The sequence below is a fragment of the Convolutriloba macropyga genome, chromosome 14, assembly GCF_964194025.1.
Source record: "Convolutriloba macropyga chromosome 14, txConMacr16.3, whole genome shotgun sequence".
In the NCBI taxonomy this organism is placed as follows: domain Eukaryota; kingdom Metazoa; phylum Xenacoelomorpha; order Acoela; family Convolutidae; genus Convolutriloba; species Convolutriloba macropyga.
Window position 1 is genome coordinate 41,843,961 of NC_134481.1, and position 27,870 is coordinate 41,871,830.

Genomic DNA, 27,870 nt, shown 5'->3' on the forward strand with positions numbered 1-27,870 from the left:
TTTTTTTGGAGAATGTTTCCGATGCCATTGGCTCATTTAGCTTTGTTTATATGTAGTTTCGTCATTTTTTTAATCGATTTGTTCGAATGTACAATCTATTTTAGTTAGTCCGTTACTGCAAAACCGACAACCAGCAACACAGTCTTGAGCAATGTCTTTGTTTTCACTTCCATTCCCTTGAAACCGATGACCGGCTACAGGCTTGTGTAAACAATCTTCCTGTTTGCTGCAAATGGAGCCAATACAGGGATTCGTATTATCAAACCGATGACCGGCTACGCAATCGGAATCACTGATCTTGCTCCCGCCAGCCTTGGGATTAAAAACACTTTAGAAAAATCGAATAAAGAGTTCAGTTTTTTTTCAGATTCGTTTTTAGCTTTTTCTTCCGCCAGGTACAATTCATAGGGAAAAACAGGAGCTTTTCTCAGCATGCGAATGTATTTTTGTATTTTACTGAATTGGCGAGATTTGAATGTTTCATCCTCATAAAGAGTTTGGTCACTTTTAATACTGCTTTCCAATTTTTGTTCGAGCTCAAGCAATTTAACAAACAATTGATGTTTTTCGGTTTTAAGAGCAATTTTCCGCGTGTTCCCTAGATTCTTCATTTTGTTAGAACTGGCTGGTGTCAGCGATGTGGACGACTTGCTTGGTGAGTAGTTATTTTGGTCAAATATCTACATTTTCATTAAACAGTTAGTCAAACCATTAGGACCTTTGATCTAGTAGCTCATTGACGTTGCTAAAGCAGAAAGGATTAAATGGGTTCGTAGTGATTGATTGGTTAAGTTTATTACAGTCTATGTGGTTTTCAGCATATTTAGTCTTTTTTACTTTGGGTTTCTTTTGGTTTGGATAGTAAATTCGGCTGGTGAATGCTAGGTGGTCGGAGCATTTTTTTCCATTCAAGCTGTAGTTTTGCGTCACTCCTGATTCAATTGATGACCTGATCTAGAATCCGGGTTCATTTCTTAAGAAAATGTCAAGTTGTTTAACGCTCCCTATTTGATCTTGAAATCTGAAAATTTGTTCGAAATTATTGTTTCGGTTTAGCTGAAGCCATTCGTTCTCGTAATCGCAACTAGAGTACATGTTAGACCAGTTTGTGCTTGGAAGGTTTATGTCATCAGTTATTATTACAGACCGATACTTATATGACTTCTTTTTGTTTAAGAGCAAGTCGAAGATGTCCAGTGTTTTTTGAATTGACCAGTTGTAGGTGATGCTCTGGGGTGGGTTGTAGATACATGCAATTAAAAGGTTTTAGTTGATTAAATTCCAGCTACTAAAAAATTCAACAGCGATGCAAATTTCTACGTGAAATCCACACACGCAGAAATTGAGCTTCTGCGATGAACCGTTACTTTTTTCGACATGCCGTTTACAACTTACATAAATACACTCTACAATTTCCTAAAGTCATCTATATCAAACTTCAATTCAACTGTGTCCTTTACATTCTTTATAAAATTATACTGTCACCTATGCAGTTGAATAACTAATCTTCTGTAATTTGGTTTTTAAATTCTCCCCTGTACTTCCCGAAAAAGTGAATTGAGTCTTTTACTACTACCACTACTACTAAAACGTTGTAGATATTTCCACTGTATCTGGACCAAAAAGCGTACTAAGTTTTTGTTGAACCGGGAGTTATTACTGAATCCCGATCGCGTTAGCGTATAACTGCACACTTGGTCACTACTTTTGGTCATCAAACTCGTCAATACCAATAAACAATGGGAAACCTCTGGAATGAGGCACTACTAGATAATGTGTCGTGGTGTTAGTGCCTCAACCTGACGGTTCAGCGCTGATGAGCTTTGACATGCATGCGCTAAGTGTGTTCCCGACGAGACAAAATATGATGTTCAAAGCTTCTATAGTGGGACTGCGAGCACCTAGGACCGCGTAAGGTCCCCGCACGAAACTATGTACCAGTTTCCCTTAGATACCAACTTGAAGTGCCGGACTGGCTGATATAAGCCTCTACTAATGCCATCGTTTGCAGGTTCGGTGACAATGTTAACAGTATGCTAAACAATGATTCTTTACGGAGCTCTTTTTTCGCTTCAACGAAGTTGGTATCATAATCTGAACACATTATGGCAGGTGTAATTGACGAGATCAAACAGCTCCTCTCCTTTTTCACCGGATATGGCGTCCGCGGACGGAACAATGTCAACATAGACTGGTCGGAATGTTCTGCTCACAGCGCAATTATACTTTGAAGGCAGACACAGTTGAATATACAATAAGCAGTTTAATTGAAGTTCTATAGAGATGACTTTAGGAAGTTGTGGAGTGTAGTTTTGTAAGTTGTAAAGGGCTTGTCAATAAATAATGTTTCGTCTCAGATGCTCATTTGCTGAACGTGTGGATCTCACGTAGAAACCTGAGAATAGGCCCATACAATCCGTCTATGAGACCAATACAGACCAAAAATCAATGAGGAGCATTTTAAGAATAGCGTAGCCTTCCTATATAAATCACTGGAGATAACCAATACCCTGATGGTGATATTTAACATCGACACGCAGAAGAACAATTTAAACAAATATTTGACTCAAATCTAGAACGATGGGAATTTAAAACTAAAATCTACTTCAACTAACCGCGGAATGCGTCAGTTGCCCAAATTCGAACATCCGGTACGATGAAAACGTGAACAGAGGATTGCTATTACTCTGTTCAAAGTATTTAATTTTAGGTGTCTCTTTTTAGGATCTAAATGACTTTCCCTAAACAAGATATTAGAGATGAGGCTTCGTCAAGCTCCATAGGATTGGTGAAAAAAACATCGACGTTTCGACAGCGTTGGTAGATTGGTTACAATGGAACTTTGTACGTAGCTATGCATTCCAGATTTGATAAGCAATTGGCTTGAAATTTCTTGGCGTGAGGTTTTGTTAGCCAATTTTTTTAAAAAATGGGGCTTGAGATCTTTCCAATGTGTGATTTTGCTGTTAAAGATTGGATTGCGTAATGGTTTTTTGTAACCAATTTGATGTTATTTACTTATTCATTAGTTAATGTAAAGCTAATTAGGCCCTTAACTCAACTAGTTGAGTGCAAAAGTTCAATGGAAATACAACCAGTACCAGCGTTTGTCTGGTTATCACTTGAGGAGTGTTTACCATTCCTCCACTTAAGTACTTTCTTCGATCTCAAATACGTCCGTTCTCGTAAAATTTCAGTGCTTCCCTGTACTGTTAAGCTACTGCAAAACAATTCAGTTGTCGGTTTCTTTGAGAACTATGTGGACATTCTGTTGTTTCAAGACAGAAATCTTGTTTCAACTTTGCAGCCAGACTATCAGCAAATATATGTAGTTCAATATGTGCTAGAGCAGTGACGACGCAGTAGACATCTTTTTCATGTATTAATCAATGGATCAATAGCTGCAGCATACTAGATATCGAACAGCTAGATTGGGTTAAAATTTTTTGCATAGTCAATTTCTTCTTTAATGTGAACAATTCTGTCAATTTCAAGTAATCGTGCAAGAACAAGTTTTCTTGAAGGGGTTTGGATGGATGCTTAGGTTTTTCAGTGAAAGTTTGAGAAGCCATTTGGACAGCGCAAACTAAGTTGATGGAACTGTATTAGCAAATGTTTTAAGTTTTGTAGCAGAGCCAGACTAGAGAGCAAAAGTTAATTCAAACATGTGTCGCCGCCGAACTAAGCGTTATTATTTGGTATCATACGAATTTCGCCCGTTAGTTCAAGTTTTTAAAGGGATTGTGCTGCAGGTACAACAATTTGTAGAGCTCTGGAGCGATAGTTTACAAAAACTGTCGTTGAGGTAATAATTCGTCTTTAAAGCGTACTTTGTTATGCACAGTTTTTAAAGTTTCATTTTAAGTCACTATTTACTTTTGTATAGATTTTATAGCTGTACCAGTGACAAATAGTAGTTGTTTGAGAGCTAGATATATTGACTAGCTCATAACATACTAACAACGTATCTTCGGCTGTTGTGGATGGTGTTTATCAGTACTTCAAGTGCTCGAGCATCAGCTGGGGATAGTGGCTCAATTTGTTTGGCCATTCAGTATTGTATGAAGAAGTTAAGTTACAACCAAATAGTAATCTTTGTTCATTAGCTCATACAAACATTCAGATGAAGCTGAAATTTGAAGGAAGTCGGCAGCTTAAAACGGAAACTATGAGCAAGTGAACAGCAAAAGTGAGGGTACTTGGTCGACTTCAATGTACTCCAGAGAAGGGACGGCGCGGTAGACATCCTTTTCAATTATCTATATCAATGGATCAATAGCTGCAGCATACTAGAAAAGACAATTTAAATGAAAGAAGGCACGATGTTATTTTCCGTGCTGCCGGCGTTTTTCGGGATATTGGATGTTTCTGCTTGGTTTGTGTTGAAGTTTTGTGGGGTTTTTGCTAGATCAATGTTGTTAAAAAGGGCTGCAGATTTAAACAGATGATTTGCTTTCGGGGTTTGTTCGATGGAAAGCCCACCAAGGTTAAATCAGGGTATAAAAAAACAGGGTTTATGGTGCAGATAGACACTGTAACATGCGGGGTTCCAATTGCAATTTTTCAGCGCCTTAATTTGATGAATTTTTTTAAAAGGGTCTAAAGAGGAGACAAATTTTGGTTAAACACAGGCGTTTTGCGGTGCCCGGACAGGCGGTACTGACACCAGCTTTTGCATTGGTGGCAAAATGGGTGGAACTATAATAAAATATTAGTTACGTTAGTCACAACTTGATTCATTTGAATTTAACTCTACTTGTGTCTTTATTACCATCCTGGACCGAGAATTTTGGCCAAAAAACGGCTTTTGGCAAAAGAGCATAGAGATTGTAAAAAGTAATATTTTTTACACCGTTATTGCTCCCCTTATTGAGGGTCGAATTCCTTTATAAAGTGTAAATTTACTGATTTACTTAAAAAGAGTGGAGTAAAGAGTGTAAAGAGTGTAAAAAAAGTGTAATTTCCTCAGAAATACAATTGTACACAGTTTCCAGCTATATAAAAGTGGAAATTACCTAATAATGGTGAAAAACGGGCGAAAACCTTGGCCCTGGACTTGCCTCTACAACCCCTGTTAGTATCCGATTGTAGCATTTGATGCTGAAGACGTGCTCAATAAAACGCTTTTCTTTAACGCGTCAGAGAGAATATCCCTGGTACCGTTTGCAGAAAATTTCTGCCAAGATCATTGATTATATATTTAGAATTGGCTATGTTGTCATATTGCTCATGTGCAGCAAAATTATCAAATTTGTCTATAATGTTAAATTTTCAGTTATCTGGAGTATGTGCAACTGTGAAACAGGACTATGGTAGCTTGGTCGGCGAACTTTTGAATGTCTCTTGGATGAACTCTGCAAAAACTGGATTGAAGCAGTAAACGTACATTGCGGATCATTTTTGGCTGTCAGTAGAGAAAAAATTAACCAATCGTTTATAAATTTTGTACTTCCTGTTAAAACCCTCTATTCGAGTAAACGTTTGGTTAATTTCTCAATTCGGCCAAACTTATGGCTGCATCAACGCGCTGGTTACGGTAATCTTCTATTACTTGAATTTGCATTTGCTCCGTTTTCAATTTCGGTTTCTGTTTTTGGATAGCAATATCATGCCTTTCTTTCCTTTCGGCTAGGTGCAAGAAAACTTCCATATGTTTCTCAATCTACTCTTCTTCCAGTTCTGCAACGAGAAAGTCATATCATACTGGCTGGTCATGCAATTTTTTTCAATTTGTGATCTGGCTGTTGAAATTTTTTCCTAGTATTATGTACCAAAAATGATGATTTTTACTATTTCATTGGTTAATTAAAAGCCAATTAGGCCCTTCACTCAACTAGTTGAGTGCAATATTTCGGGGGAATTACAACCTGCACCTGCGTCCGTCTTGTTATTAGCCGAGGATTTTTTTTCAATACCTCCACTTAAGTGCTTTTTACGATCTCAAGTATTTACGTTCTTGCAAAGTTTCTGTGCTTCCCTGTTGGGTAAAGCTACTACAAGATAGTTGAGTTGTCGGTTTCTGTGAGAATCATGTTGACGTTCTCTCTAAGAGCTCGATAGAGATCTGGTTTCAACTCAACAGCCAGACTATTAGCAAACATATGTAATTTTATTTGTTTGAAGGGTCGCAAGAATTATCTTCTGGGTATAATGACTAGAGCAAGATTTGATTGTTCCACATTCCTTTTTCGGATTTTTTCAAATTTTTCTCCAAGTATTTTGTTATCGTAGTGCTGTAAACTGACCAGCCACATGTTCTTTAGTAGCACTTGAGCAACGATGGCAATTGTTGCCTCTGAACCAAAGGGATCTTCTAGCTTAAACCGTAGGCTCAGTACCAATTGTGATATTCTTGACTAGTGAGCGCACTCGAGGCAGAAAGACAAAAAACTAAAGTATCATTTTTAATATCTTGCTTCAAACCAAGCACGTGCAAGAAGCTAACTTGGATGTTTTGATCATCAGCAAAGAAGTAAATTGAGTTGACAATCAATATGATCAACAAGATTCTGTACATTGCTTACAAATTAAGTGAGCATGAACGATTTGTTTTTCGAGAATTGGTCACATTTCTTCAGTATAGTGAGAAACTTTTCAGGGAAATCTGTCAATTTCAAGTAATCGTGCAAGTACAATTTTCAAGTTTTCTAAAACGGGTTTGGATGGATGCTTAGGTTTTTCAGTGAAAGTTTGAGAGGCCATGTGGTCAGCGCAAACTGAAGTTGAAAACATTTCGCTTGTTAGTTCAAGTTTTTCAAGGGATTGTGCGGCACGTACAACAATTTGTAGAAATCTGGAGCGATAATTTACAAAAATCGTCGTTGAGGTATTAATTAGTCTTTTAAGCACAGGTTTTAAAGTTTCATTTTAAGTCACTATTTACTTTTGTCTAAAATTTATAGCTGTACCAGTAACAAATAGTAGTTGTTTGAGAGCTAGATACATTGACTAGCTCATAACATAGTAACAAAGTGTCTTCGGCTGTTGTGGATGGTCTTTATCAGTACTTCAAGTGATCGAGTATCAGCTGGGGATCTTGGGGCAATTTGTTTGGCCACTCAGTATTGTATGAAGAAGTTGAGTTACAACCAAATAATAATCTTTGTTCATTAGCTCATAAAAACATTCAGACGGAGCTGAAATTTGAAGGAAGTGGGCAGCTTTAAACCAAAACTATGAGCAAGTGAACAGCAAAAGTGAGGGTACTTGGTCAACTTCAATGCACTCTAGAGCAGGGACGGCGCGGTAGACATCTTTTTCAAGTATTATATCAATGGATCAATATTTGCAGCATACTAGATATCGAACAGCTAGAGTGGGTTAAGTTTTTTTGCATAGTCCATTTCTTCCTCAACTTCATTGATGTCAGAACCTATATTTGGTATACAGATTCCTGATTCCGTAGTGTTGGGGGAGTGCATTGAATGTTTCGCGGTTTAGGTATTGATAAAGTGTCACTTTCAGCTCAACTATTTTTGTGTTTATCTTTAGAGAATATACTTTTAACGGTCATCTATAACGGGTTAATGCAGTACATTACAATGGAATCCTAACTGCTAGATAGAAGTTGAGAGACCAAAAACTTTCTCCAAGGCAGATTGCACCTTAGAGGGCTCTTTTACCGTTGTCAGTAATGAAAATCCTGAGCTGTAACTTTTTTAATGTCCATTAGAGACATGTATGAAATCGAGTTTTTATATTGACGATTCACTTTATTCTACTCTAAACTATTGCCAGTGTATTGCCATAACTTCGATTCAGGTAGGGGACCTAAGGTTCGTTAGGGTGTCAAACTAATATGAATTGCAATTAACACTACAGGCATCAGACGAGTGAGTTTCAGTAGATTCCTCCAGAACAACGGACCAAGAGTTCCATAGCCCTAAATTAAAAAGACAATTTGCATGAAAGAAGGCGCGATGTAGTAATGTGTATATTGGTACCTCCGCAGCATAGATCTGCGATACGGTACCAATATACACATTACTCTAATTCCCTTTATATATCCACTACTCTATATTCACTTCTTTTATATTTAAAATCTATCATTTCTTGTCTCACTTAGTGCAAACCACTAGTGTCGAGTTAAGCTGGTAATTAACCATTATCAGACGGATAGTTTGGGTTCTATCCCCACTGACTTCAGTGGACGTCCCCAGATACTAGTATAAAATTAGTGAGACCGTGTAACAAGCGCGTAAAACCAACTTGCGAAAATAAATTGAATAAAAAAACCAGCCTAACTATTTATTATAATTTTTAAATTTTTGTAATATTTTGCGAATCATTCTTTAAGAGCGCAATCGCCCCTATCGGAGTAATGCCCCAGTACAAAATCACTATTTATCACGCTTACAGAGTGATTTCCCTCTTTTTGAATAATTTTTAGGATTATCTAAATTTTTTATTAAATTCTTGTTTACTTTTCTATTTTTTTTATTTTAAATTATCTATACTCGTCAATAAACTTATATTCTCTTTTACTTTTTCTATATTTACTCCATTATTAATAATAGATGATACAAAATTATAATATTTACACGAACAACTTTCCCCAGTTTGGGTAATAACAGATCTGGGAACCAGTTCTACTGATTTTTCAGTTAAATTTCTACTAAATCCTCTTGTTAATTCTACATCTGGATGTTGTTTCATTACATGAGCTCTTATCCTATCATATCTCACAACAGAAGGACAATATAGGCAATTAACTTTAGCTGAAGTACAATTTCTACATGTAAACTTACTCTCATCAAAATCAGTTAGTCGTTTTACAGAATTACATTTATTACAATTTCTAGTTAAGACTTTGGTTTTTAAGTTAGAGTTAGAGTTAGAGTTAGAGTTAATGCTAGAGTTAGAGTTATAGTTGGAGTTAGAGTTAGAGCTAATGCTAGAGTTAGAGTTAGAGTTAGAGTTAATGCTAGAGTTAGAGGTAGAGTTAGAGTTAGAGTTAATACTAGAGCTAGAGTTATATCCAGATTCATCTTTAAAAGAACAATCAGTTTTCAAACAAATACCACTTAATGTTTTATCACCACATGCACATTTACTAATTTTATCTTCGCGATATATTGAATAATGAAAAGCTTAATTAAAAGGGAGTCCACATTTAGGTTTACACTCTAAACATTTTATAACCATTTTTATTCGGTCAAATATCAAATATACACAACATATTTAGCCAAGATTTCAATTACATCTTTAGTGTTATCTTTAGACGTGAAAAACTCTGTTAAATATTTCTTCCCCGTCATATTGAGTGTATTAGTTTTTTATCTTCTATCTAAAATCACTTCAAGGTCTAATTCCGTTTTATCTCTAACAAAAATTATAATTTCATCTTTAAATTCTTCATTATTTTCATATAGTCTGTTTAAATATCTTCGTACCTCTTTACTTAAAATTCCAGTCTCTTCATCTATATATTCTTCTTGTATCTTTTCGATAAACTGATTTCTCTGCTTTTCTTCCCCTTATCCAAAATGGTGAAACATGGACGAAGTCCCATTATCTAATGTACTTGCTCTATTTAATATATTACTTGCACTCGTTGTCACATCTCCAGCAGTTTTTACTGTTGTATCAGGACTCATATAATTATTTATCATAAAACATATACCTATAATTCCTAAAATAGTTGATGCTAACCTAAAGCCATCAGCTTTAACCATTTCTTGTGTTAAAGCATCATTCTGTATTTTAATACCCTTTAATGTAAGAAGTTTATTAAAATAGAACAGATAATTATCATGATTAATAGTATTTCTATCTGTAACATTTATCATGAGTGGTTTCATATATGCTATAAGTTTATTTATATCTTCTCTTTCTAATTTATCTTTTAAACTTAGAGCTTTTAAATCAAGGAAACCAACTCTCGAGGCATATATCATAGTTCTATTCTTATCATTAATAATAAAGTATTCTCTTTCCTATGATATTTAATTATACCATAACGAAGTTCATCTGACATTCCATCTGTACAATTAAACAGTTACTATTTAACTCACTAATTATTTTATTGAAGTTATGTTCACATTTATATATTTCATTAAAATTTTTAAATCGATAAGCTCCATTAAAAGTTGTTAAATAAATAGTATCACAACTCATTCTTGCTGTATTAATTATTTGAGCTGGTTTATGACACATTACAATCATTTGAATATTATAATGTCTTCCCTCTGTGAAATAATAAGCTACATCCTTATTTAACTTATCACCCATATCATCAAGTACTATTACACTATCTTTGAATTTAGACTTATTATTTGATCTGATCATATTTATATCGCATGTATTAAATCCAATATAAAACTCACCAGTCTCAGGATCTATCCAATCTCTATCATTTTTACATACAATGAATATATTTTTAGCTTGATCAGTGAACGAACTTTGTTCGTGGTTTACCAAATTAATTCCCTGATCTTGGTCTTGGTTTTGGTTTTGGTATTGGTTTTGGTTTTGGTTTTGATCTAAGTAAAATTTTAAATATTGTCTAATAAAATATGTTTTACCTGTTCCAGTTCCACCATAAACAATAGCATGTAATGGTGACTTTTCTTATTCAAATCTAACTAGACTCCTCTTCATAAATCCACCAAAACTTTCTTCTAGTTTTGTATATTCACTTGGTATTGAATCATATATTATTTAACAAATTCCAATTGAGAAAATAAAAATTATAACAGCGCTACCTGCCTCCATTTTTATACCTATTAAAAATGCTTATCCTAAGTTTTGAGGAAACCAATAATAAATTTAATATTGATAATAATGCTATGAGTGATATCAGAATAAAAGATATAGGAAAAGATATAAGTCTAACACCAATTGAAATTGTAATGAGAGATCAAACTCCAGATAACACAGGTGAACCTAACGTCAACATTATTGTGAATCTACATCCAACTGATGGTACACACTGGGTTTTAGTTAAAAGAAGAGACGGTGGTCCTGTGTATTGCTTTGATAGTTTTGGTGTTGAGACCCCTCCATTATTTTTGGAAGAATATATTGATCCAGTCTCTATTGAGAGAATACAACAATATGATGAATCTTATTGTGGGCTTATTGTTTATATATGATCTATTTTATTGATAGAGGATTTAGAATTAACAATGCTTTGAATATTCTAGTTAATCAATGTAAATATCCGGGAACATATAATGAGTGTTTTTGTTTAAATTGTAATGTTAATGGTAAAAATATTGTTAATGATAATGATAATGTTAATGATAATGATAATGTTATTGTTAATGATAATGCTAATGTTAATGATAAAGCTAATGATAATGTTAATGATAATGTTAATGATAATGTTAATGATAATGTTACTGATAATGATCCACGAAGTAGTTTTGCTAATAATGTTAATGATAATGATCTACGAAGTAGTTTTGCTAATAATGTTAATGATAATGATAATGATAATGTTAATGATAAGGATAATGTTAATGATAATCTTAATGATAATTTTATATATCTATTTGATGAAAAACATTAAAGGGGTAAACCTAACAACAAAGAATATCCGCGAACAGACTCCATATGTGGTAAACCAAGCGGTTTCGCCGATCTTAGTAACAATATCTCTGTTAATAAAAATGAAGATCTACAATAATGGCTAAATGATGATAATATAATTACTGAAGCTACACTCCCTGAGAACTTTAGATGTATAATATCTGGTCCTAGTGAATGCGGTAAGACATTCTTATTTAAAAAACTAATTCTGGCTAGAGTATACTTTGATAAGCTATACATCATTGGTCCCACTGGTAATCAATATGAAGGTGTAGAGAGAACAAACGATAAAGCAGATGTTGAGTTTTTTAAAGATATAAAAGATTTACCCTCCCCGATCAACTACCCAAAGACTTAAAGAAACTAATGATATTCGATGATTAGAGCCAAAGAAACAGTTATTAATGAATACTTTTGTAGAGCTAGACATAATTTTTGTAATATGATATATCTTAATCAAAATCTACTCACAATAGACAGATAGAGTTTTAGAGAGAATTGTAATCTATTTATTTTACTTGAACAAAGAGGTAAAGTCCTCATATCTATATATCAAGATTTCTTTAATAATGTTGATATTAGTTATAATGTTTTTGCTAATATATGTAATCAGGTATGGAAAGAGCCTTATAATTACATTGTCATTGATATAGCTAAAAAACAAAAAAAATATTAATGGTAAACTAAGAATTAATGGGATCGGAGAGTTTTGTTGTTTAGTCTGAGTTTAAGTATAAGTTTTCATCTAGACTAGATCAACGAAGTTGCTGGTTACACCAGATGTAAAGTAAAACTTAATACATCACCCTTAAATTCTATAGGTCTCCCATACTCATCTTTAATATGAAAATCTATATAATCTATTCTATTTTTAGTTACATTTTGATACAAGATATTAGTTGTTATAATATTCATCAAGTAACTTGGTGGTTCTGATAGAATAAAAGTATATAGTATGTCTGTGTTATTACCATTATCTTTAACACCAGATATCATATTACAATGAATGTTAATAGTACTAAAACCCAGAATAGCAACAATTTTTTGAGATGTATATTTATCTTGTTCATATACTATTTTTCTAAAGCCCAGTAATGGGGCTATTGAATTTTCTATGTCAAAGTTAATTGCACCATGTTTTGTTTCCATTAAACTTTTCATTGTATTCTTATCAGGTTCTATTATAAAATTACCATTAATTTCTTCTTTTATTAATTCTGCTATTTCGATTAATTCATATACACCGGGTATAACATCTAAAATACTGGTATCTGACCATGTTTCACCTTGGGTATCATATTGATTGTTCCTTCTATTCACATTAAACACCGAATTATAAACAGATAATCTAATTAAGACTTATTTTGATGAGTTAAGTATAGGTTCACTAAAGTTATACTTTTCTGTTGGCCTTATCATTCTAATGTTAAATGTATGCTCTTCTTTAGTTTTAGTTAGAGTTTCATGTATCTTTTGTAGTTCATATAGAATTAAGTTGTCAGTCAATTTTTATATTCAAATATTAGATTATATTTATAGTTATAATTATAGCTTTGGTTATAGTCATAGTTATAATTATAATCATAGTTAAAGTTAAATTTTGAATTATAAAAATGAACTTTAAATTGGATACAACTTATGGTTTTAATAATGATATACACAAAAGTATGATTATAAAATATAAACCTAATAATCTAGCAACAATGAATATAGTTAATACTAATATTAATATCATTCTCAAAAGAGAAAAGAATCATTTAAGTTTGGGTGATTCATATCTAGAGATAGTGTTTGTTGTATCAGATGAATCTGGTGGTGTATTTGCTAACACTGCTAATATCAGATTAGTTAATTTTGGCATGATGGCATTGTTTAGTTCAGTTAAGCTTGAAACTAGTGGTGGTAGGACCATTGAATATGTAGATCATTGTCATCCTAATCTATTGATGTATAAGTTATTAACTAGTGCTGATGATGAATATGAGAGTGGTTTTGTTAGAAATCAAGGCAATAGAGATAGTCAACTTAAAGGTGACCATATTGCTGCAGAACGAGGTCATATGTATATGATGATTAAGATGAGGGATCTATTTGGTTTTGTAAATGATTTAGAAAAGTTTATATATTGTTTAGGATTTAAACTAATATTAAAAAGAAATAATAATGATAGAGTTCTATTTAGAGTTAATGCTGATGCTGATGCAGTTGGTAATGTCGCTAATATAGATATCAGAGGTATATCATGGTGTGTGCCCGGTATTGATCCTAGTAATGACAATAGAATTATTGTGCAAAAGGGTTTAAGTAAAAAGAATAATGTATTATTCAGTTACTATGAAAGAAAGACATTTTATAGGAATGTACCCAAGGCTACTAACTTCTTGTTTGATCTAGGTTTGGAAAGTGGTATGGAAAGGCCACAATATTTAATAGTAGCTTTTGAAAAAAATAATGTTTATGAACAAACTCATGATGCAAGTACATTTGATATAATGAATGTTACTGAATGTTATTGTAAGATTGGTAGTGAGTTTTATCCCGAGGATAGAGTGAATATTAATTGTGGAACCAATAATTATAGTGAGGCGTTTAAAGAGATTGTTAGCTTTAATAAAGATTATAATGGGTTACCACATAATATAAAACCATATATAAATCATAGAACATTCAAAAGTAATCATAGAATATATGTATTTGATACTAGATATCAAAGTGATCATATAGGCCCACAACCAATACAACTTAATTTTAAGTTTAGTGCTGTAGTTGCAGATGTTATATGTCATGCATTAGTATTAACTAGGAAAGTTATTAGTGTTAATAGTGATGGTAATAAGATGGTTGATATTATATCTTAGGTCTAGTTATAGTCAAGGTTATTGTTATAGACATTGTTATGGTGAAATATGGGCGAAGACCCATAGCTCTAAACTATTTCTTACATGTCTTAACAAAACCCTTGGCATAGATAATATCTAATTTCTTTTTATTCTCTTGAGATAGGCCCTTAGCTTCAAGCTTTGTCTTAGGCTTAGTCTTAGTCTTAGGGTTAGGTTTAACAACAAAAGGATTATACATTTAAACTTCCATTATTTTTTATATAAAGAAATGAGTCTTTTAAAGAAATTTAAAACTAATTCATATTGTGTTGGTGGTAGACATTATAGTGGTACTAATAACATAAGAGGTTTTATTACTTCAAAAGTTACTAAAATGTTAAAAGGTAATTGTGTTAAATGTAAGAGAAATAAGTGACTGTCAGTGATGCAACAATAGAAGCAGAGGGATTGAAAGATTTCTCTAAAAGTGTTGGTAGAGCTACAGTTAACTTCGGAAAAAATTTGCTAATAATCCTGTAAGAGCATTAGAAAAAGCAAGTAAAATAGGAAGTGCAGCTGCATCTAGAAACCCTAAAGCTGCTTTATCAGCCACACCTGATTTAATTAAATTTGCAACTACTGGTGAAGGTATAAAGGTAGTACAAAAATGAAGAGGGTTATATTTAGGTACCAAGAAAAGATAATTTAGTTATGGCTAAGACTAAGACTATAGTTTCAGTTAAACTCTATATCTATCTATAAATATTAATACTAATTTTATTATTACCAAAAAACATTATTATTACTAAACACTATTAGCTTTAATCTAAAAAACATTTAAATTATTTTTCTTGTTCTTCTTATATTCTTCGTATACCTTGACTAATTCATTATATTCATCATTATCTATTTTGTTATCTTTCATTGATTTAGTATATAGTTTATTAAACTTTTCGCTAAACTGTTTACTTAAAATATACATTTGTGAATAATCTATAATTTTATTTTTTATTTTAGTGTTAATTGTTTTTGATAATGAACAACAAACAGTTGCTGTAGCAAAAGCTGTTGATATAGAATACGGTAATCCTAAACCTGTTAATGCAACTGATGTTGTTGTTGCCGTTGTTGCTATTGATGATAATACTATTTCTGTTATCTCAGCTACGTTAATATAATTTTTATATATATTTAACTTCCTATTATAATTATTAGTTTCAGTTTCATAGAAATTTCTAATATCTTTTGTAATGTTAATATTTTTATTAAATTTTTTATTGGCTGGAATCTTTTCATTTGTTAATCGTTCTGATACTGATGACAAATCTGGATACAGTAATCTCTCACTCGGTGCTGTTGGATTGGTCATGGACTCCGTCATAGCTTTGCTTATTTTCATTAGTAAAAATTCTTTCTATTTCTTTCATTATATCTTCTTTTTTGAAACCATAATGCATCTCAAGTCTTGCTTTCTTTTTATTATCAACTAACGTACTTTGTAAAAGTATAGCAATTAAATATTATACTATAACTTTTCTAGGAGATTTATTGTATTTTTTCATTTCTCTTAGACCGTTAGTAAATATATCATTATAATGTATGTTAGTAAAATTTTGATTAGACTTATTATTATCAAATTCTTGTTTTAATTGATTATATTTAGCTATAGTATCAGCAGCAACTTTATTACAAAAGTTAACAGTATTTAGGACTTCATTTGCTGATTCAATAAACTCATAAATTAGTTCATCATTAACTCGTAATTCATTTAGTTGTAAAGTTTTAGTTGTGACTTTATCAAATTCACCTTTTCTTAGATAAGTTATGTTTTTACTTAAAATGTCTACTTTAATATTAGAAGATAATAAGTTATTATCTTAATACTCTTTATTAACAACATCTTTTTCATCTCTCGGAGGATGTACATTTATAATTTTATAGGTGTCCTTCATATCAATATTATCATTATCTTTTAGGAACAACCCACGAGCCTTACCTAGTGTTAAGTTGTTTTTTGATGTTGATCCGAGAAGCGGGTTCCCCGATTGATGTTTCGCTTAATTAAATCTACTTCTTGTCATCTTTGTATTTGTTTACAGTAAGAAAAATGTCTAATGATTCTAAAACTTTATTATTAGATTCAAAATCAAACTCGGATTTTCATAGTTCCTGTTCATAGTATTTACCTTCTATTATCTCACCATTAATATCTTCTATTTTATATGTTGGTGGTTGTGTTTTTAAAACGTCACCAAATTGAAATATTTCTCTATTCCAATTAGAAGTGTATCCCTTAGAGAAGATATTACGTTTATCTGCATTTCTAACATTATCACCAACTTTAATTTTTGGTTCAATCTTAGTAGAAGTAGATATACTATATCTAACTTTATCAGGATTATTAGAAGCATCAACTGGTGTCATATTAAATGTTGAATGAATGTTATTGTTATATGTTATGACTGCATCATTTAATATATTTACCCAATTACCGTCACCATTGATGAACATTGTTTATTAATAATGTGTAATAATGTTCTAATTAATCTCTCTATAAACACAGCCTTTAAATCACTATAAGTAGAATAGTTTTGTTTCATTTTCTTTAAGTAAAGATTTAAATGTTTTATTTTAAAACTCACTACCTCTATCTACCCATAAGTTTTCTGGTTTTCGAGTTTCAGAGCCACCCTGTGCACCTTCTGATAGGATTGTTTTAAAACCATTAGTTATAGATAAACGAGATTTATTCTTTAATGGAATAGCCCATACATATTTTGTGATTATATCTATAACAGTTAATATAAACCTATAATCATTATTGTTTTTACTTAGAGATGACTCATCAATTAATACAGCTGACCATGTTTCATCTTTATATAATGGTTTTATTCTTTCTCTTCTAAACTTCGTTATTTGAGGACTGAATACTTCTTTAGCTAATAGTTGTTGTTGTTGTTTTTCCATCTTTATTTATTTACCATAGTTAAAAATAAAATTATCTAGTTGCTCTTGATTAATAATATTCATAGATAATAGTTGCTTAGATATATCTAGCATTTCATCATATAATCCACGATGACCAGCTTTTGTTTCTAGTATTAATAATTCTAGTCTTTCTACTAAATTGTTTGAGTTAGGGTTGCTATTTAATCCCCTGCCAAATACATCATCTTTTACCCCCATTATACGTTTTTCTGTTCTATATCTAGCGCTTTTCTTATCCCCTTTTCCCACATCATATCTAATATCCTTTAAAAACCTTCTAATTTTGATTTCATCTTCCGCAACCTTATCATCATATGTTACATTTGTTTTAGTAAGAAAATCATTAAATCCTTCTGAAAACTCATATACATTATCCCTAACTAAAAATGCACCCTGCTCTAGAGTTATATCAACACCATTCATTTTATATCTCCTACTAGGTAAATCTACGAGTTCTAATTTTAATTGAGGATTAGTTTGAGCCCCCATGTCATGAAAAAGTTTGGCTGATTTTGTATCAACATAAACTTGTGCTATATCTTGAGTTTGCTTTATGGTCCCCTTTAACGTTTCACCAATCTTGGAAGCAGTTTCACCCATCTTGGAAGCAGTTTCATTAAACTGGGAACCAGCTAGCTCGATCTGCGAAGCAGTTTCACCAATCATCTTAGTTTGTTTTTCTAACTCTTCATTTTGCCAATCTGTTGCTCTTAATGTTTGTTCACTTAATGCTAGATTGTGTTCATTGTTTGCATTTAGTGTTTTAGTTAAAGGATCAGATAACTCTTCTATTTCACCATAATATTCTTGTTGTTTTAATTTATCTTCTAATCTATTTCTTCTGTTTTGTTTTTCTAGACTGTTTAATTCTATAAGTTTATCTAGCTTAGCCATTTTTTATAGTTAAAAAATCAGGGAGGAGACGAAGTCTTTGGTTGGTGAAACAAAGGCTTAGCCCATTCCCAAACTTCTTGGTTAAAAGAGTTAAGCTGGTTTTTTGTTCAAGTTATCCACGAAGTGGTTACATCAATTTTCGCAATTTGGTTTTACGTGCTTGTCTCACTAGTTTTTTACTAGTATCTGGGGACGTCAAGTGGAGTCAGTGGGGATAAAAACCAAACTATCCGGCTGATAACGGTTACTTAACAGCTTTACTCGACACTAGTGGTTTGCACTAAGTGAGACAAGAAATGATAGATTTTAAATATAAAAGAAGTGAATATAGAGTAGTGGATATATAAAGGGAATTAGATTAATGTGTATATTGGTACCGTATCGCGGCTCTATGCTGCGGAGGTACCAATATACACATTACTCTCGATGTTAGTTACCGTGCTGCAGGCATTGTTCGGGAGGTTTAATGTTTCTGCTTGGTTTGTGTTTATGTTTTGTGGGGTTTTTGTTGGATCAATTTTGTTAAAAACGGTTGCAGTTTTACCCAGATGATTTGCTTTCGGGGTTTGTTCGAAGGAAAGTGCACCAAGATTGAATCAGGGTATAAAGTAACAGGGTTTATGGTGCAGATAGACACTGTAACATGCGGCGTTCCGCGGGGCAAAAAATGATGTGCTGGTGTTTAATGAGGAGGGTAAGGTCTTCAACTGCTCTTGGTGGGTCTATATGTAGAGCAATTGTGAATTCTGGATCAAATAGAGAATAAGGGGCGGGATTACAAACAGTGGATTCACAGCTGAAGTTAGAGCCGTATGGACGGTAGGCGGTTTATGATTGTTTCAGATTCTAATTCAGTTTGGAAAATTTTAGTTTTGAAGGCTGGTTTCTTTGTTGTGAAACACAGGATTTTGGTAGAAGCGGCTGATAAGGTGTAGCTTTATTTTTGGATTGCAATTTTTCAGCGCCTTAAAATGATAGGTTTTCTTAAAAGGGTCTACAGAGGAGACAAGTTTTGGGTCAACACAGGGGTTTCGCGTTGCCCGGACAGTCGGTACTGACACCAGCCTTTGCATTGGTGGCAAAATGGGTGGAACTATAATAATATGTTAGTTACGTCAGTCATAACTTGATTCACTTGAAATTAATTCTACTAGATCTTTATTACCATCCCGGGCCGAAAATTTTGGCCAAAAATAACGCGCAAAAGAGCATAGAGAGTGTAATATAATATTTTTACACCGTTAGTCTCCCCCCTTATTAAGGATGGAATTCCGTTATAAAGGGTAATTTTACCGGTTTACTTAAAAAGAGTGGAGTAAAGAGTGTGAAGAGTGTAAAAAAGTGTAATTTCCTCAAAATTACAGTCCTACACACATTTCCCAACTATTTAAGAGTGGAAATTACTTAATAACGTTGGAATACGGGTGAACACCTTGACCCGGGATTTGACTCTACAACCCCTGTTAGTATCCGATTGTAGCATTTGATGTTGAAGATGTGCTCAATAAAACGCTTTTCTTTTAACGCGTCAGAGAGAACATCCCTGGTACCGTTTGCAGAAAATTTCTGCCAAGATCATTGATTATATATTTAGATTTGGCTATGTTGTCATATTGCTCATGTGCAGCAAAAATATCAAATTTGTCTATAATGTTAAATTTTCATTTATCTGGAGTATGGGCAACTGTGAAACAGGACTATGGTAGCTTGGTCGGCGAACTTTTGAATGTCTCTTGGATGAACTCTGCAAAAACTGGATTGAAGCAGTAAACGTACATTGTGGATCATTTTTGGCTGTCAGTAGAGAACAAAATTAACCAATCCTTTATAAATTTTGTACTTCCCATTAAAACCCTCTATTCGAGTAAACGTTTGGTTAACTTCCACGATGTCTGAAAAATGAACAACTTTGCCTCAATTCGGCCAAACTTATGGCTGCATCAACGCGCTGGTTACGGTAGTCTTATTACTTGAATTTGCATTTGCCCCGTTTTCATTTTCGGTTTCTGTTTTCGAATAGCAATATCATGCCTTTCTTTCCGTTCGGCTAGGTGCAAGAAAACTTCCATATGTTTCTCAATCTACTCTTTTTCCAGTTCTGCAACGAGGAAGTCATGTCATACTGGCTAGTCATGATGACGAAATTAAGGACATACTTTGTTTAGAGTGGCTCTGATGGTTGAGGGCGAAAACTCTCGCTCAAATTGGCCCGTTCGAGTACTAAATCGTTATTGCAACCTGCATCATGTAGTTATTAGCCATCGTGTCAGTTATAACATTCAACCACAGCTCTAGGGCCCGAAGAAATATTAATTCAATCGGGGTTCGCCATTTTTCTCATTTAGCCGTTTGTTCTTCAATCGTCCGTTATAATGGACTGCAGGGCACCTTAATTAGTGGCTTAAGCGTAAATGTTTGCGCAAATTTTTCTAAGCATAACTTTATGTCACCCATTAACTTTTTTTGCAAGATTTTATCCGTACCAGGGACACAAAGCAATTGTTTGAGAGCTATATATTACAATTAGACCATATTATGCCAGCAACTTATCTTCGACTGTTGTGGATGGGCCTTTTTAAGAACTTCAAGTACTTGAGCATCCACTGGGGATTGTGAGTCAGTTTGATTTTTTGCCCAATAATATATCAAGACGTAATTTGACAGTCAAGAATTAATCCTTGTTCATAGGCTAATGTAATTGTTCAGACAAACCTGAAATCTGAAGGCAGTGAACCGCTTAAAAGCAAACCTAGGAGCGAGGTAACGGCAAAATTAGGAGAATTTGCTTTTGGTCAATTCAAAGCACTCTAGAGGAGTGATAGCACGGTAGACATCTTGTCCAAGTATCATATCAATGGCTCAAAAGTTGCAGCTTACTGAATCTAGAACAGCCAAGTTTGCGTAACTTTTTTTCTATGAGTCAGTTTTTTTTCTTAACTTCAATGATGTCGGAACCAACAACTAACACAATGATTCCAGGTTCTGTCGCGTTGGGGAGTGCATTGAATGTTTTGAGTTGATAAAGTGTTGCTTTCATTTCAAACACTTTCATGTCTATATTTAGTGAATACACTCGAAGCAGTCAGTTATGAGGCGTTAACGCAGTACCTTGCAATTCAATTCTAAGTGATAGACTTATGGAGACCCAAAATATATTCCAATGTAAATGGCGACGTGCAGGGGGGCTCTTTTACCTTTGCCATTAACGAAAATCCTCGAGCATCCGCTTTCTGTTCAATTGTTTTCTAATTTTAGTCAATTTTTTTGCAAGTTCCTTATGACCGTGAGGATTTCAAATGATCTTTTGACAAAACTGTGTTAATTTTTTTTCTAATTTCATCAAAATCGACCAAAAATTGTCAAAATTATTCAATGAAAAATTATGTTCTCTCCTTATGTTTGGTATCAGTGGTTCATTTTTGCTACGAAAATCAATACGACCTCTTTTCCGAATATCTCAAAGTTGGTCCCAAAACTTTTAGAGATTGTTTTTTGCGTCTCAATTTTTTGGATGTATCTTGGTGACCGTTTATCTACTATTTTCTGTCAAGTTTTGCGCTTTCCGTTTCAATCATGTTCTTGAAAAGTAGAGCTTGAGATTTGAAAGAAAACCAACGTCTGGTTTTGTCACAGCTTTTGGCGATTCTCGTACAATTTTCAGGTTTCCATTTGCGATTCTGCTAATCTGTGTCAGTGTCACAGGCTTAAGATAAATCCAAAGGGTGCAGTAGTTCAATAGAAAGATGAGTCGATTGCAAACTGAGTTCACTTCAGTCGGACTTTCTAGTGTTTTTCGGTCTTTTAGGTCCTGGCAGTCTGTTTTTGATATGGTTGCAGATGAATTTGATTGAGGATTTGGCTCTTGGTGGTGTTGTAACTGTGCGAATAGTCATTGTGCTCACCTGGGGAATGATCAAGCGGCACGCGCAGAAGATAGCCCACGCATTTGTTATTAATTGGAGTTTATAACAAGCGATTATAACTTATTGAACATGAATATGGAGTGGTCGTTATAGATCAGAAATTCAAAACTCAAATTTAGAATCATAAAACGGTCCAAAAAATTTTTTATGGCGTATTTTGGTAAGTACGGCACCATAAAAGTAAAGTTCAAAAATTTGAAATTTCGTGCGCAGAAACGTTGCTTTTGCTGGCCGGCCCTTTGGTCTATATTTCAGCGAAACTCAAAATTTTTATGATCGTTTTACTTTTAGTAAGTTTCCATAATATCCATACATGTCGTTTTATGGTTGGTAAGTTTCTTTTAAGGTGGTCAACTAGGGAGCTCATAGATATTTCAAGTATATCAAAACAATTAGGTTATAAAGTAACACATTGATGGCATCGTGAGAAAAGTGAAAACACACTTATTATCTGAAGTTTCACTTCCGCGAGAGTCAAATACAAGAGCAACAATTTATAGGAACGCATAAAATTTGCTTAGATCAAATCAGCACGTTGAGCTGATTTCTTAACAGGTTTAGTTTTGTCTGATCTATGATCAATTCGCAGTCACCATTTTATTCTAATACTTTCGAAATAGAGAAAATCACTGAACAAAAAGCGCCTTTTATTTGATGTGTTCCCGGGTTGACCACCATAAACCTTTCTTGGCAACCATATCCAAGCCATATATGGAGTTTATGGTAACTTGGCAACCATATAGATGACCATGCAAAAAAATCAACATTGCTCAAAAAGCTCTTAAAACACCCATACAATGCACTCTGAGTGGAGAGAAACTCATCAAGACACTTGAAAAAAAAATGAAGTTCATGGTGTCTTGGGAACCATATCCAAGACCATACACATTTATGGTGCCATAGAGGACCATAAAAGTCAAAGTCAAAAAATACAAAAATATTACAGAGAACAGCTTAATTAACATCTTCTGACTACATTAAGCGTTCCAAAAAAGCAAATTAAGTTAGTTCGATTTTTTATTTCTTGGCAACCATATCCAAGACCATAAATATTTATGGTCTTGCATATGGTTGCCAAGAAATCCATGACTTGTCAGATTTCTTAAAGAGTGTTTAAAAAACTTGAAAAATGGCAGTAAGTAACACATTTTTGTTGATATCTGCCATGTTTGGCTCATGTCGGAACCATATATGAGCCATCAAAGAAACATGTAAGAACCATATATGGATCATGTAACCACCATATATCTAATCACAAAGGTTTTGTTGTAATGGCCTTGAGTGGACAAGGTAATAACCATGTAAGAAACATGCCGGAACCATATAAGAAACATTTAAGAACCATATATGGACCATATAAGAACCATATATGGACCATATAAGAACCATATATGGACCATATAAGAACCATATATGGGCCATGTAAGAACCATATATGGTACCAATATGCCATAAGTCGTGTAAAGCGTTAAAAGCTGGAACTGCTGCATAAGCTTTGTATGGGCGTTGAAAGAACGCACAAATGAGCATATTGGATTCTTGGATGCCATATAAGAATCATATATGGAGATCTTGGCAACCATAGCAAGATCATATAAGAAAATTTTGTATGGCCTGTATGGGACCATATATGGTTCTTGGATATGGTTGCCAAGAAAGGTCAACCCGGGTTTGATGATAACGTTTGTTAACTTAAATTGCGGTATTTGCAATTTTTCGGAGCTATCTAAGTAAAAGTGGTGAACAGGCAAAACAGTCCCAGACAAAACAGTCCCGGACAAAACAGTCCCAAATAGCAAAATATTCCCAGACAAAACAGTCCCAGACAAAATAGTCCCAAATAAGTATCGGAACAACCATAAATCTAATCTACAAACAATTATCAAGCATAATCTATGAGTTAATCTTCTGAATGCATTGCTTTTAATTGATATGAATTAGGATTAAACCAAAAACTCGTTACAAAACACATTATTTGGCAAAAATTATGTTGTAATCAGCTTAATATTTGTTCAATGAAATATAATAACATGAATAACTTAAGGGTTTCGTTGTTAATTGTTGCGAATATGCTTAACGTTATCTTTAGTTCGGACTATTTTGTCTGGGACTGTTTTGTCTGGGAATATTTTGCTATTCGGGACTGTTTTGTCTGGGACTGTTTTGTCTGGGAATATTTTGCAATTTGGGACTGATTTGTCAGGGACTGTTTTGTCTGGGAATATTTTGCTATTCGGGACTGTTTTGTCTGGGACTGTTTTGTCTGCGAATATTTTGCAATTTGGGACTGTTTTGTCTGGGACTGTTTTGTCCGGACACGAGTAAAAGTATATTAACCGCATTTTAAAAGCTCGAGTCTGATCAGCTACGGAAATTGACGAGTATTTTGTATATTTCATGCTTATGTCTCAGAAATGCCGCCAACTTCATTTACTTCAATGCCACCGCCTTCATAAACTGAAACATTTTTTAAAGATTTGCCTGATTCTTCTAAATTGCTGGCTCCCCTGCAGTCCGGTTCATCCACTCAACTAGCCGGGAAAGTAATGGGAACTCATTTTCACAGTTTCGTGTTATTTTTTATTTTTAAATTCGTAAAAGAATAAACTCTCTTTATAAAGGAAACGCATTAACAACGTAAAATTGAACGGCTGTTGTTTTCTTAAAGTAATAATCAGTTGGAAGTATCAGGATTAAAAATTTGAGTCAAGCACATAATCAGATATCCGAAATTAGGTCAGATATAGTTGCGATTGTCTCCGGACATTTCAATAAATTTTATCTATGGCCTCAATTTATAGGAGAACTTATGCAACTTCCGTATCTGAACAACTGGCGACAATTTTTGGAACAGAAATTGTGCGTTGAAAGTATTATATTTTAAGAGGAATTATACCAGAGAAGAGATTTTTTGAAAAGCTTGACACAAAATTTATTTCTTTTCAGGTTATGAGTATTTTTTGAGGGGTGTTGAATCAGTGTTTGATTAAAGTTATTGACACTTGGTACATAAGGGTTCGAAAGGGTCAGTCTGGTATCAAACTAGATGGTGTTTACATTATGCTGATCGTTTTCGAGCAGCTGTAAAATTAAAAATGAGCCTGTTTCTTAGATTTTTGACTGGTTTGTTAAACGGTCGTATCATAATCAAAACCAAAAGTGTGTGGGTTAAAACTTAATTATATTGAAAAGTCATATTATAGACTCTGCACTTTGGACTCACTCTCAATTCAACGTCCAATTATGCCAGAAAATTTCTTAGATAATTCTCTCTAATATTCGGTGATATCGATTTCCTATAAAGGTTTTTCAAAAACTGAGATATTCCCATAAATTTGCAAGGTTCTTCCGGCTGACAGTCTCGCCTAGCCATGAAGTAATAGGAGTTCGTTTTAACAGTCTTTTGCTCTTTCTTCATTTTAAAAACCGTAAACGACTAACTTCTCTTTATATAGGAAACACATTAACAATGCAGAATCGAACGGCTATTAATTTTTTAAATAAAAATCAGATAGAAAAATAAGGTGTAAAAATTTGAATCAAGCACATAACCAGATATCTGAAATTAAAGTGAGTTTTAGATGCAATTGTCTCCGTACATTTCAATAAATTTTATTTCCAGCCTCAATTTATTGCAAGTTTTTTGCAACTTCTGTATCTGAACAACTGTCAATTTTTGGAACAAAAATTGTGTGCTGAAAGGGCTCGATTTCAAAAAATAAATAAACCAAAGAAAAGATTTTTTTTCAATAGCTTGAGTCAAAATTTATTTCTAATCAGATTACGAGTATTTTTTGAGGAGTGTCAAGTAAATGATTGATTAACGCTATTGACTATTGGGTACACAAGGGTTGCAGACGGCTCAAAGTCTGCTATCAAATTAATTGGTGCTTACTTTAGACTGTTTGCTTTCGACTAGCTGTGAAATTAAAAAAGAGCCGGCTTCTTATATTTTTGACTGGTCTGTGAAACGGTCGTATAATGATCAGAACCAAAAAAGTGTTGATGAAGCCGCAACTATATCGAAAAGTCTGCAGAATTACATCGCTCGAAGCTTGCGTCGAATAATTCGGTAAAACTTTTTCCAAGGCGCAAAAGGAGTTGCTTCTTTATAATTTCTGCATGCCGAAAATAATTTCGGAAATAACTGATTGAAATAAAATAAAAAGGAAAAATCGTTGAATGAGGATTGTTTACTTGACAAAAAATTTCAGTTGTCATAAAAAAATTTTAATGTTTTTCCGAAATTTCAGTCACACATTATAATAAGACGATCATCGACAATACATCAGGATGTTAGGATGTTAGGCTTCTGGACAAACGAATATATCAAAGTTGGAATTTCATGTGCGAACTTCTAACCATCCATATATTGCCGTATTAAACCATAAGTTTGTGCTTGGTTCAAAAAAATGTGTTCCTCGTGTTGTGTAGTGTTTACCTGTCTGTCTTCCTCTGTTTGTGTAGTGAGTGTTCCTGTGGTTGCTGAGTGTTTAAATGTGTTTCTTCCTCTGTTCCTGAAGTGTGTGTGTACTTGTGCCCGTGTGTGTGTGTATGCGTGTGTGTGTGTGTGTGTGTGTGTGTGTGTGTGTGTGTGTGTGTGAGTGTGTGTGTGTGTGTGTGTGCGTGTGTGTGTGTGTGTGTGTGTGTGTGTGCGTGTGTGTGTGTGTGTGTGTGTGTGTGTGTGTGTGTGTGTGTGTGTGTGTGTGTATTATTCCGTGTATTGTTTGTCCATTACGTGGCCAATATCTTGAAAGACAAATTTTAAAAAATGAGTTTTTTAAGACAAAAACAATTTCGAGCATGTAATAACATTTTTGCCCGAATTTAAATTGTAATTATTTGAGACTAAATTCATAGACATAACAGCTCTTGAGAAGAGTTCTGTGGGTATTTGCAAACCTCTAACTTTTTTTAGCCCGCAACAAGAGGATCGGTAATGTGTATTTGCATTTAATGTTGTGACCTCGCTCATACCAATTTTTGGCTAAAATGTCTTTCAAATCAGGAAGAGATGGAAATTTTTCAAACATTCAATTTTTGTACAAAATGATTGGTGTAAAAAAATTGATTCCAACTGAAATCACAAAGTAAAGTGTATGGTTGCCACCTTAGAAGGCCGTTGGGAGAGAAGACAAATAGCAATATCAAATATTAGAAAAATAAAAACCTTAGTTAAATTCCACAGCTCTGTGACAATTTAGGGAATTTTTTTAAATAATTACGTCAAAATAGTGTATAACATTACTTAAACTAAATAAACTAGCTTTTACTTCGCTAAAACAAGATATGTGATCATTTCTCATTGAAACTAGATGAAAAGAGACATATAACTGGCGAAGTCAAAAATTAAGTACATATAATTTTTGAACACAATTATTTTCAAACAGACAAAAATTATGTCATCAGAAATCACTAAATCGGTTTCTGGTTAATCATACCCCAATAGAAAGATATTGAGACCTGCCAGCATCCAGAAATTTATCCGGAAAACTCAACTGAATTCTCAAAATGCTCTTCATTAAATTATCAAAATCCAATAAATCCACAAAATGCTCTTCGTCAAATTCAGCAATACGTATCGCCATCATATTCATCAATCATCACGTAAACCAAATGCAACAGCTTCATTAGATCCAATCGTCATCGCGATCATCTTGATCATGCATAACCCAAAAAAGTAACAGCTACGACTAATTCAATTTTCATTCCCC